The sequence below is a fragment of the Durio zibethinus genome, chromosome 14 (genome assembly GCF_047325235.1).
Source record: "Durio zibethinus cultivar Kanyao isolate XHJ-2024 chromosome 14, ASM4732523v1, whole genome shotgun sequence".
Classification (NCBI taxonomy): domain Eukaryota; kingdom Viridiplantae; phylum Streptophyta; class Magnoliopsida; order Malvales; family Malvaceae; genus Durio; species Durio zibethinus.
In genome coordinates, this window is record NC_143175.1 from 15185661 (window position 1) to 15196927 (window position 11267).

The 11267-nt window shown below is 29.8% G+C and overlaps 1 long non-coding RNA gene across 1 annotated transcript; it reads right to left on the bottom strand.

Annotated features, from left to right (window-relative positions):
* Positions 1-581: 581 nt before the first annotated feature.
* LOC111294133 (uncharacterized) lies at positions 582-3609 on the bottom strand. Its single transcript, XR_016327607.1, has 3 exons — positions 2914-3609; positions 2607-2833; positions 582-1804 (listed from the first exon to the last, which is right to left on the bottom strand). It is a non-coding gene; the product is annotated as an uncharacterized LOC111294133 (long non-coding RNA).
* Between the last annotated feature and the right edge of the window lie 7658 nt (positions 3610-11267).

Consider the following 11267-nt stretch of genomic DNA (forward strand, 5'->3'; position numbering starts at 1 on the left):
TACTCTAAAAATTTGGTTTTTGAAGTGGCTCTGATTGATATGGGATTCATTTCAGGGATACAATATCTGATTGTCACCGGTGTATCTGTAATTCTACTTAAAAGGTACATTTAGATGATGAAGAAATTAGTTTTAGAGAAAATAAAAACAATGAAAGTGATAAAATTAATTATTATAATGTTGAGATTAAAATTAATAGTGATATATATATTTGGATATAAAAATAATTGTAATAATAAAATATAATATAATAAAAAATTGAATATTAAGAACATTAATCTAAAAATGTAATACAAAATTATTTATATATATTTTTTAATATTAATTAACATTTAAAATCTTAAAAAATTTATTCAATCAAAATATTGACATTAAAATAATAAATAAAATTTTAAATATTAAAAATGATTTGAAATCAAAAATGAAAATGTAAATAACCAAAAAAAAAAAGGCAAAAACTATAAATGATTAGGGGTATTCTGCCAAAAAAAAAAAAGGCAGGGACGTGAGGGTACGAATGGTGATCGGAGGTTCCAATGCAATCAGAGAGGACTCACCCTTGCCAGAACATGAGACTCAAACATCTTTCGGTGGCGATTGAAGCTCCAAGTCGTGCCAGAGATAATCTGAGATCCAAATGCACCCTTAAATTAGTTTTTTATGGATGATTGCGATAACCTTAACAGGATTATTTTGATGGTTTACTAAATTGTTATCCGATGCAAAAGAAACCATGGATTGAAGGCTGCCAACTTACTGGAACGAAACCCCCAAAAGCTGACTAGAAATTGTAGCATCTGCAATTCTTGTTATTTTCTTTTGGGGGTTGGTTCTTTTCTTGCATCCCTAATTTTGTCTTGCTTCCTTGAGAGCATCTTTGCTAGTCATCTTTATCCTTTGATGTTAATAAGCAAAGCTTCTATTGGACAAAATGACACATGCATTCTAGTATTGGATCAAATAAAAAAAGATGAATAAACAATCTGTTTCTGACTCATTCATACGACGACAATCAACGATTCAATCTGTTCTGACCAATAACTATGAAGACATCGAAAATGTAACACCTGCACCTTTTTGACAGTTAAATCAGCTATGGACACTACTAAACCAGACAAATCAGTGATACTGAAAGCATCTCAATCCGTAGTGAGCACTGGATTGCTTCTGGCTATATCTATTGGCCTGGAAATGAACAATGCTGCACTAGAAGTATTAGCTGTCAACTAAATCTCCCTATATTAACCTGACTCTGTATGGTGCTACGAACAAAAATTATAAACTTAGCAATTATAAATTAAAGATGCCACCGGTCATTCATATAGCAAGAGAAGACAAATCTTCACAACACACGAATCGTTACACTTTGCAAAATAGGCCGTTAATTGCAATTAACCATCTCATAACATTTGAATGCACCCAATTTCATCCATACAAACAGCTCAATCAGTAAATATTCTGGGAAAAACCAAAAATCTTCAGAAGACTGATGCGGCTGTTTTTATGTTCCAGCAACTCCAAGCACAAATTCAAGTTACCAGACCCGAAAATCTACACATGCACCACAGATTAACTGCAACAAAGAAAAGTTAAACAGGGAGGGGAAAAAAGAGAAGAATAAGAGAAAACACTTCAGGCTTTTGCTACTCTACAAAAGAGCTATTGCCTGAACCAGTTTTGTCAAACTTTTCACCCTACAAACACTTTTGCATTAAGCTGTCACTTGCACCTCTTCTAACTAAAGTTCCGTAGCCAGAGATCTTCAGTTTCAACCATTTTTTGGAGGCGAAACAAAAAAGGATATCTGCATTAGAGAAAAAGAGAAACAGTAAATCGTACAAAGTAGCACTGATGCTTGGTATGGCATTTAATAACCATATGAATAACATACGCCAGTAATAAAAAATGATAAACTTGATTAACAATTACATTAAGTGCTCTGTGTCATATAACTAACATTTTTCTCTATTACCAGCCTTTTTGACTTTTTAACATTCTCTATTTTAATGTGATCCAGACAACCCTTCAATCTGAATCCTGAGAGAGAGCTAGATAGATCTTGGAAGGTGTTTTCCTTTATTTTAGGAACCTGGATCAGTGGATCATCAAATGCAATAATGAGCATTTCATGATTGGCTTGACAAAAATGGCTTATAATGATAATTCTGATAATGACACACATTTCTACCACCCAAAAGCTGACAATTCACTTGCAAATTTTTTATTAATATCAAAAGCATATTCAGACTGGACTAGATACTTGAAAATGCCGAAACCTTCTAAAAGTATACACAGAGAGAAGTAGCAACCATTAATAATTAAGAACATCATGTACTCTTGTTACTAAATTAAGAACATCATGTACTCTTGTTACTAATGGCACATCTTTGCAATGGTATACTGTAGTCAGCTGAAGTCATTAAATTGATTTATTCCTACGCTCAAAACCACATATTGGCAGAACCTAGAGCAAAGTCATGAAAATAAATGTACTTTATTGATATCATAAATATAGATATGCACTACTGAGCACAAACACCAGAAAATCACCAACCATTCAATCGATAATAAGAAATTAGAACCAAAAATAATTCTATTCAGCTGACCTTGGTAAAGACTTTTAAGCCATAATAAATGAGCTGCAACCATCACATTTTGTGGACATGAACTTTGCTTTGTTCTCCGTTGACTTAAGAATCTGGAAAGAACACACCGGCTTTTCATCTACACTCGTCATTGCACCAGCATTATCAAATTCACCACAGTAGTTAGGTGCTGAAAATATTGTAAAAAGTTTCTCATCAGCAAAGAATTCGTAACCATCCTCCACAACCTACACCAAAATAATCAGTTCAGCATTAACATAGAAAAGCATTAAATAGATGAACACGGAACTTTAGCCAAACCAATAACCTGATCCGCGCGGCAGACAAGATCTAAATCATGCTTCATTGAGAATTCTGACACCTTGTCTGCACCAAAGCTCTATGAAACTCCTCTGTCATTCATTCCCCATCCTTTAACATCTCTACCAGGGTCAGGCCTAGAATCTGACCGTCGTCTTTTCCTTCGACTACCATGAAATTCATTGGAATCTTCAAATCTTCATCGGAAAGTTCATCCTAAACCTAGAAATTTCTCAAAAAAATTCAAAAAAATTAAAAATTCTCAAAATTCACCAAAAATCTAGAAGTTAAACACAAACCTAGAAAAAATTTCCCAAAAACCTCCACTGACCTATTTCAAAATCTATGAACTGAATTCAATAACCTATGCTCTTCAAAAAAATTGCAAGTTAACTCAAACCCCTAAATAGAAATTAAATTCTAAACTACACCTTGAAAACCCCAGACTTAGAACAATTCCTAGAAACTCCTAGAAAATCCACCATAAAATCAACCTGGAACAAGAAACCAAAAATAAAAACTTTTAATTGCTTTGAGTTCCCTCTTGCTAAGAATTTCCTCTTTTTTTGTGTCATTTTTCTATGTGGTTGATTCCATTCTTATATTGATTTAATCCTTTTAATTCTGGAAAATATCAATTCAAAATTGTGATTTTGTTTGATAAATCTATTTTGATTTTAATCTCCTTTGACTTTCCAATTCATTGAAGATTGGGATCCAAAATTTTCATGAATTATTCAATTCTCAAGAATCAAATTTGAGATTGAATCCAATTAAAATTCTCATTTTTTTTGTTTTCCCTTTTTTTTTTTTTTACTTTAAAATAATAATAATAAAAACTAACCAAAAATCAAATTAAACTTAAAATTAAAAATTTTCATGTTGAGCCCAAAGCTTCACAATTGACTTAATTGACAATTGAAGGGCCATTTCAATTCTAGAGAAACTCTCACACTAAATGAGATATTTATAGTTGCCTCTCTTTGTGCATTTTCTGTGAAATAAAAATTTCACAAGGATATTGATACCCACTACATCTAGGACCAAATCAATATATTTTTTTCAAAGAATCCTTTAAATAAAGGTATGAACTTTTGAAAACTTTTAAAGAACTCCTCTAAACATAGGTTTAACAATTGTAAATTAAGAAATTTAGGCTAAACAACTTTAAAAACTTTAATTAGGAAATGTCAAAAGATATACATTTTGCTCAGGTTCAAAAAAATTGAAAATTCAAAAAATTTTAGCTTGAAATCCAAAATTTTACAATTTGGAAATTCAAGGATTTGTGTCAAAGATTCGCAAGGTTCCGTAATATAAATTAAAAGATTCTAAGACTCCAAGTTTCACAAAAAGTTAAGATTCACAAAGGTTTGCAAGAATTTCAAGTTTCACAAAATTTCAAAAGTTCTTAAATGATTCAAAACTTTTAAAGGTTCTAGATTCGCAAAGATTTCAAGTTTCGCAAAGGTTCTAGATTCATAAAATTTTTAAGTTTCGCTAAAGTTTTAGATTCACAAAAATTTTAAGTTTCATAGAGGTTCTAGATTCATAAGGTTTTAAATTTTGTAGAGATTCTAGATTTACAAAGATTTCAGATTCGTAAAGACTTTCAAATTTACAAGAATTTAAAGATTTGTAAAACAAAGATTCGTAAGACAGATCATATTCAAAAGATTTTTGTTAGTGATTCACATCCAAAATTTTAAAGTTTCACATTTGAAAAATTCATAGATTTTCATCAAAGATTTCAAGGCTTATAACCAGAATTCAAAGATTCTCATTCGAAAGTTTTAGGGTTTCACATCCAAAAGTTAAAGATTTTCCTTTGAAAAACTTAGAGATTCACATTTTAAATTTAAAAAAATTCATATTTAAAAACTATAATATTTCACAACTAAAATTTTAAAAATTTTGATTCGAAAAATTTTGAGGTTTCACATCTACAATTTCAAATATTTACATTTGAAAAATTTTAGAATTTCAGGTCCAAAGTTTTAAAGGTTCTTTTTTAAAAACTTTATGGCTTTAAGTCCAAAATTTTATAGATTCTCATTCGAATAAATTTTTTGGGTTTCGCATCTAAAATTTTAAAGATTCTCATTCAAAAAGCTCATTTAAGCAAAGGCTCTATACCTTTAAAAGTTTGAAAAGCTTCCCTTGTCAAAAAAATCTTATCATGAAAGATCTTCATCATTCGAGGGTTCAAGACTAAAAAACTTTCTCCAATCAAAATCAAATTCTTGTATGTGACAAATGTCATGTAAATGCTATCTAAATGATGCAAATGTAATAATCTATATTCTCACTAAATGATGCAAATGCATCTATTAAACAATAATGCATATGCCATAAGATGATGCAAATGCATACATCAACCATGATGCAAATGCAAATATTAAGGATTCAAATATTCATCCAATTATATATGTACAATGTAAACACAATGTAAGTAATGCATATGTCATTAAATCAATGCTATAAAATTTTAATCGTGGTAACAAGGTTTTCAAGACTCCATCACAATCTTAGAACAAATTCTATCTACTAAACCATGTTATCTTCCTCATCTGATCCTAACTCATAGGTTATATCGACCAATCTATCACAGTATTCATCTTTGGGTTACTTCATTTGCACTTTTCAAATCATTTTCTCAAGCTTCTTTCACTTCAGTCATCTAGATTTCCTTCAAAAGAATGGAAAAATCTTTTATGGACATTGTTATTCACTTGTTTATCATCATTTTAATTCATGACAAATATGATACATTTTCTCAATTCATTCAGGAGATCACATTTAGCAAAGAATAAGAAAATTGGGTATTCATTATCAAAAGGAAGTCTGGTCAAGAATAAATCAAAACACAAAAATACTGTGTCTGCTTAAATGGGATACTAACATCCAAAATAATGACTGGTTGACAATTTTGAACTTCAACTTAGAATTCTTTCTTAAAAACACATTTCATTGATATTCTTGATCTTTGAGCCAAACCTCATCCATATTCTTGGGATCTTCAAAAGAAATTATTTTTTCAAGTTTTTACTTAAATCACCTTTTTGGGTTTTTAGTTTAAGTCTTCCTTTTTTTTATTTTTTCACTTTTTTTGCACATATTTTTTGTTATCTTTCTTTTCATTTCTCTTTCCCTTTGATCCATCAGTGACACTTTGATCTCAATGTCCAACAATTTAATGGCAAATTTACCTTAGTTCAATTTATGATTCTCTAATTCGAATATTCACATTTGATCAAAATAGACTTTTAAGGGACGTAACGTAGGCTAGGGTGAGGGGTTACGAAAGAAATAGATAAAATAATCCTAAATTATGTTTAAAGGATAATCAAACAAATGATCATTTCTTTCCATGTAGAGCACTGTGACATTTTTCTCCATTAATTTCTTTTTTTTCTTTTTTTCACTTTTTTTTTTGCACTTTCCATAATTTTTCAAAAAGATTTGAGTACTATGAACCTAGAATCTGGCTATTGCCTTTTCTTCTGGCTGTCATGAAACTTGCCAAAATTTTCAAATCTTCATTAGAAAGTTCATCTTAAACCTATAAATTTCCAAAAAAACAAAAAATTTTCAAAATTCACCAAAAATCTCAAAGTCAAATGAAAACCCAAAAAAAATTTCCAAAAAACCTCCACTAACCTATTCCAAAATCTATGAACTAAATTTAATAACCCATGTGTCATAACGATTTTGAAATTGCTGGACAATTAAAATTTTAAAATCATGAAAAACGGGAGAGTCGTCACCAATATTTTTTTTAAGTACGATTGATCACCTAAAAAGTTTATCTTTTTAATAAAGCAATAAAAACATGTTTAAAGTTTATCAAAAAGATAATTTTTTATCTATAAAAGTATAATTGGGCTAAGGAGTTGGTTAAGTATCGGGAAAGATTAACACCCCTATTATGCCCATAAAAATTGGTACCCATTAATCATGTGTTATTTTTTGTATGCGATAAAATGGTTTCGATTTGAAATTTAATAATAATTCCCTTCATTTTTTGAAGAAAAAAAATCAATTTCATTAAAAAGTTTTGTTTAGGAATATTGTGGAACTCTTTAAGTTAAGGAATTACTTTCAAAGTTTTTGACATTTAGGCAGAACTTTAAAGATAACTCTTTTCTTCAAAACTTTACCATGACATCCCTTGAAAAGGAAAATAACATTCTTTGCAAAATATAATTACTGGTGACTCTCCAACATCTAGGCAGAGTACTAAAAATTATTTCTCTCGGGATGTTATTTTTGCTTTATTTTAAAATTTTAGTTTTCAAATAATATTTTTCATAAAAATATATTTTAGACAAAAAACTAATGATGCTACAATTAATTAAAAAATAATAGTAAAATGCACAAACATGCAAAATGAATGCAAATAATAATAAACAAATGTGTATATGCCAATAGATGACATGCATGGGGATGAAATGTCAATTTAAAATCGAGTTCTTAAATATAATGAAATCACTTGGACTCCTTAACCTCTAGGCAAAGTTTAGGTACAATTATTGATATTTAAGATCTCATTTTTTATTTTTTTATTTTACTTAATCTTATTATTATTGCAGATTAAGGATTTGTACGAAAAAAATTGATGAAATAAAATTTTTTAAATACCCCATACTTTAGGCAGCATTAAAAAATAAATTACTTCATGTGAGATTTTTATACATATCTTTAGAATTTTGGGATAGTTTTGGATGTGGGCTATGGTCAAAATTTTAAGGTTTGAATGATTTTTGGATGATGATTTAGGATTGAGAGTCGAATTTCAGATATCGTGTGAAATTTAGGATCTTGATGGATCCATAGGATTTAGGGTCTCATTATATGGTTTTAAAGTTTCAAGGTTTCAAGGTTTTGGATTTTAGGGTTTTGGTTTTGAGATTTTGAAGTTTCGAGGTTTTAGGGTTTTGAAGGTCTTAGGGTTTTAGATTTTGCGGTTTCGAAGGATTTGAAGGTTTTGAGGGTATAGGGTTTTGAGGCTTTGAAGGTTTATAGGGTTTTAGGGTTTTTGAAGTTTTTGGATTTTTAGGTTTTCGAAATTTTAGGGTTTTATAGTTTTGGATTAGGGTTTTGAGGTTTTTTACTTTGAGAAAAATGAGAATCATTAATAATTCGAACTTCATCAATTATCTCCAACATCTAAGTGAACTTTCAAAGTAAGTTCAATTTTTGTAATTCTCTTTTTCTTTTGACAATTTTATATCGATGCAACACGAAGCAAATAAATTATGCACAGGAAAGCTAAAATAAAATAAAATAGAACAACCAATTTAATCAATTTTTTATTATTTAATTCCTATTTGCTTTTTACCATGTTTTTTTTAAAAAAAAAGTGAAACAAATTTTATTTGTCATTTAATTTACTTATGAAAATTTTACTTTATATTTTAAATTTAAACTTGACTTAATTATTTTTTTTTTTACTTTTAATTCTTTAATTCTCAAATATCTAGGCAGAATTAATTTTTTAAAACATAATTTTTAAATTTTTTCTAACATCTAGATAAGGTTTTCAAAACCATTTATTTTTAAAAATTTATTTTGTATAAATATTGTCCTATTGTATTCTTAAAACTTCTTTTTTCAAAATACATTTTAAAAGTGCAAAATCATTTTAATTTATTTTTATTTAAGAATTTATAGTAAAATTTTTTATCAACCGCAATCATCTATAAACAAGTTACAACATTAAATGCATGCAATAAAACAATAAAAAAATATATACCCAAAATAGAATTTTTTGAGCTTAAACTCAATATGATCCAAAATAAAAGAAGAGCCCAGTTTAATAAATTTGAATCAGGCTTGGGTTCAATAGGTGGCAATATCAAGTAAGCAAGCCGGATCTGAAGAAACTAGGTCACAGGTCGAGTCGATCTAGTTCGCTCGAATTCAGGTCTTGGTATGTTTTTACCTTGTCAACCTTCTTTTTTAAACAATATAAATATCAAAAAAAAATTTGAAATTCATTTTCTCTTTCTGCTTTTACAAAAAAAAAAAAAGTCTACCTTTTCAAAAAGAATTCCAAGGACTTTCCCAGCCTCCAATTTTCTGTGCCGACCATCGAGCAACCCGTCGCTTATCGTTGGTCGTCATTATCGACTGACCTCATTTGACTTCCAAATTTTGGCCCAAGCTCTTTTTTTACTCCTTATCACGAATCCAATGCTTGTTTTTCACAAATTTGCCTCCACGTTTCTAAATTTGATCTTAAAATCCAAATTTTCAAATCTCTTTTTAACTTTTGCTCATCGTATGATTAGCCTAAAATTCCAGTATTTTAATCCCTTTTTCTGTGCTTTACCTCCCTACTATTCAAATTGCCCACAACTCCGTGCCGTCATCATCTACCATGTCTCCAGTCATCTCATCATTATGCCACCGCTTCAACCATAACGGTTTCTGACCCTCTGTCCCTCTCTCAATTCTTTTTCTTTTCATAGTCAAAGCACAAAGCCAATTATGATTTTTTTTTCAAACCGAAACACCAAAATGTTTTTCTCTACTTAGGCATTTTTGTTTTTATTTTTTTGGATTTTCTTTTGCTTGCGATGCTGCTTCTCCCCGTACCCAAGCGATATGTTGGTTTTTAGTTTTTTTTTCCCTAGTTGTTTCCTAGTCTTTAGGCTTGGGTCATAAAAGGATTTTTGGTTGAGGTGTTCATTTTGGTGGTGTTTTTTGAAGGTCGAATGGGTGTGTGTGTGTGTGTTTTTGGTTCATAATAGGGCTTTAGTAGGTGGAGTTACGAAGAAAGGTAGGCTGAGGGAAGGGGCAATAGGGCTGTCAATGGTTCAAGTTTAGTTGGGATGGTGGTGTTGTTTTTCAATTCCTATTGTGGGGATTAGGGTTTGTTTAGAGGTGGCGTGAAGGCAGGTTAAGGGAGGAAACAAGGGTGGTGCTCGATCTTCATTTGGCTGAATGATGTCCACCATGAGGCAGTGATGGCCAACTGTGGAAGGGGACTGGGTTTTGGGGCTTGGGTGTGTCTGTGTTGGGGTTTATTGGAAAATGGTCAAAAGGACAGAAATGGGAATGGGCGCTTGTAGGGGCTAGTGCTAGTTCCTTCCCCCTATGCTCTTTGTTTCCTTCATTTTTTTATCAGGGTTCACCAAGCAAAAATCTTTCTACTAAGTTGTCATCTTTTTCTTATTGGTACAACAATTTGTGGTTTGAAGCCTTTGCTAAATTAGTGTTAGAATCAGAGGGTAAAATGTAAAAAGGGAAACTAATTTCATAAATTTGAGCTGGAATCAGAGAGTAAAATGCAAAAGGGAAACCAATTAGCCTGGCTTGAAAGAGAAGAAAACTGTTTATTTTGTAATTTAATTTAATTTATTTATTCTAATTAATCAATTGAAATTGAATTTGGGCTTTAAATTAAATTTGAGCTTTTAAATTCATATGACCGGATTTTATAACGATGCAACCCAAATTTAAAATTAAGTTAGGCTTTAACAAAAAAGAATAACTAATTTGAAACAAATCCAAATAAATTTAATTCAATTTAAACGTTTTAACTGATCCAAATTGAAACATTCACGTCAAGTATAAAATCGAATATATTCAAATCGATTTAGATAAAATTAAATGTCTACATCATGCATTTAAAAAAAATTGCAGGTTAACTCAAACCCCTAAACAAAAATTAAATTCTTAGCTACACTTTGAAAACCAAGAATTAGAACAATTTCCAAAATCTCCTAGAAAATCCACCATAAAATCAACTTGGAACAAGAAACCAAAAACAAAAACTTTTAATTCCTTTGACTTCCTCCTTGCTAAGAATTTCCCCATTTTTTTTGGTCTTTTTTGTGTGGTTAATTCCATTCTTATATTGATTTTATCCCTTTAATTCTGGAAAATAAATCAATTCTCCCCAAATTTGTGACTTTATTTGATTAATCCGATTTGATTTTAATCTCTTTTGACTTTCTATTTCATTGACTAGGATCCAAAATTTTCATGAATTGTTCAATCCTCAAGAATAAAATTTGAGACTGAATCCAATCAAAATCCTTACATTTTTTATCCTTTTTATTTTTTATTTACTTTAATAATAATAATAATAACTAACTAACTAAAAATCAAATTAAATTAAATTAAATTAAACTTAAAATTAAAATTTTTTTATTGGGTCAAAGCTTCTTAATTAGCTCAATTAATAATCGAAAGCCCATTTTAATTTCAGAGAAACTTTCGGATAAAATAAAATATTTACAACCCCTATCAAGTTCAGAAATATCAACTATTTAAACCTCATTAAAATAAAAGACTCTTATTCCCTGAACACTATATTTCAACTTTTAAAAAATTGCAATCTTCCCCTTGAAA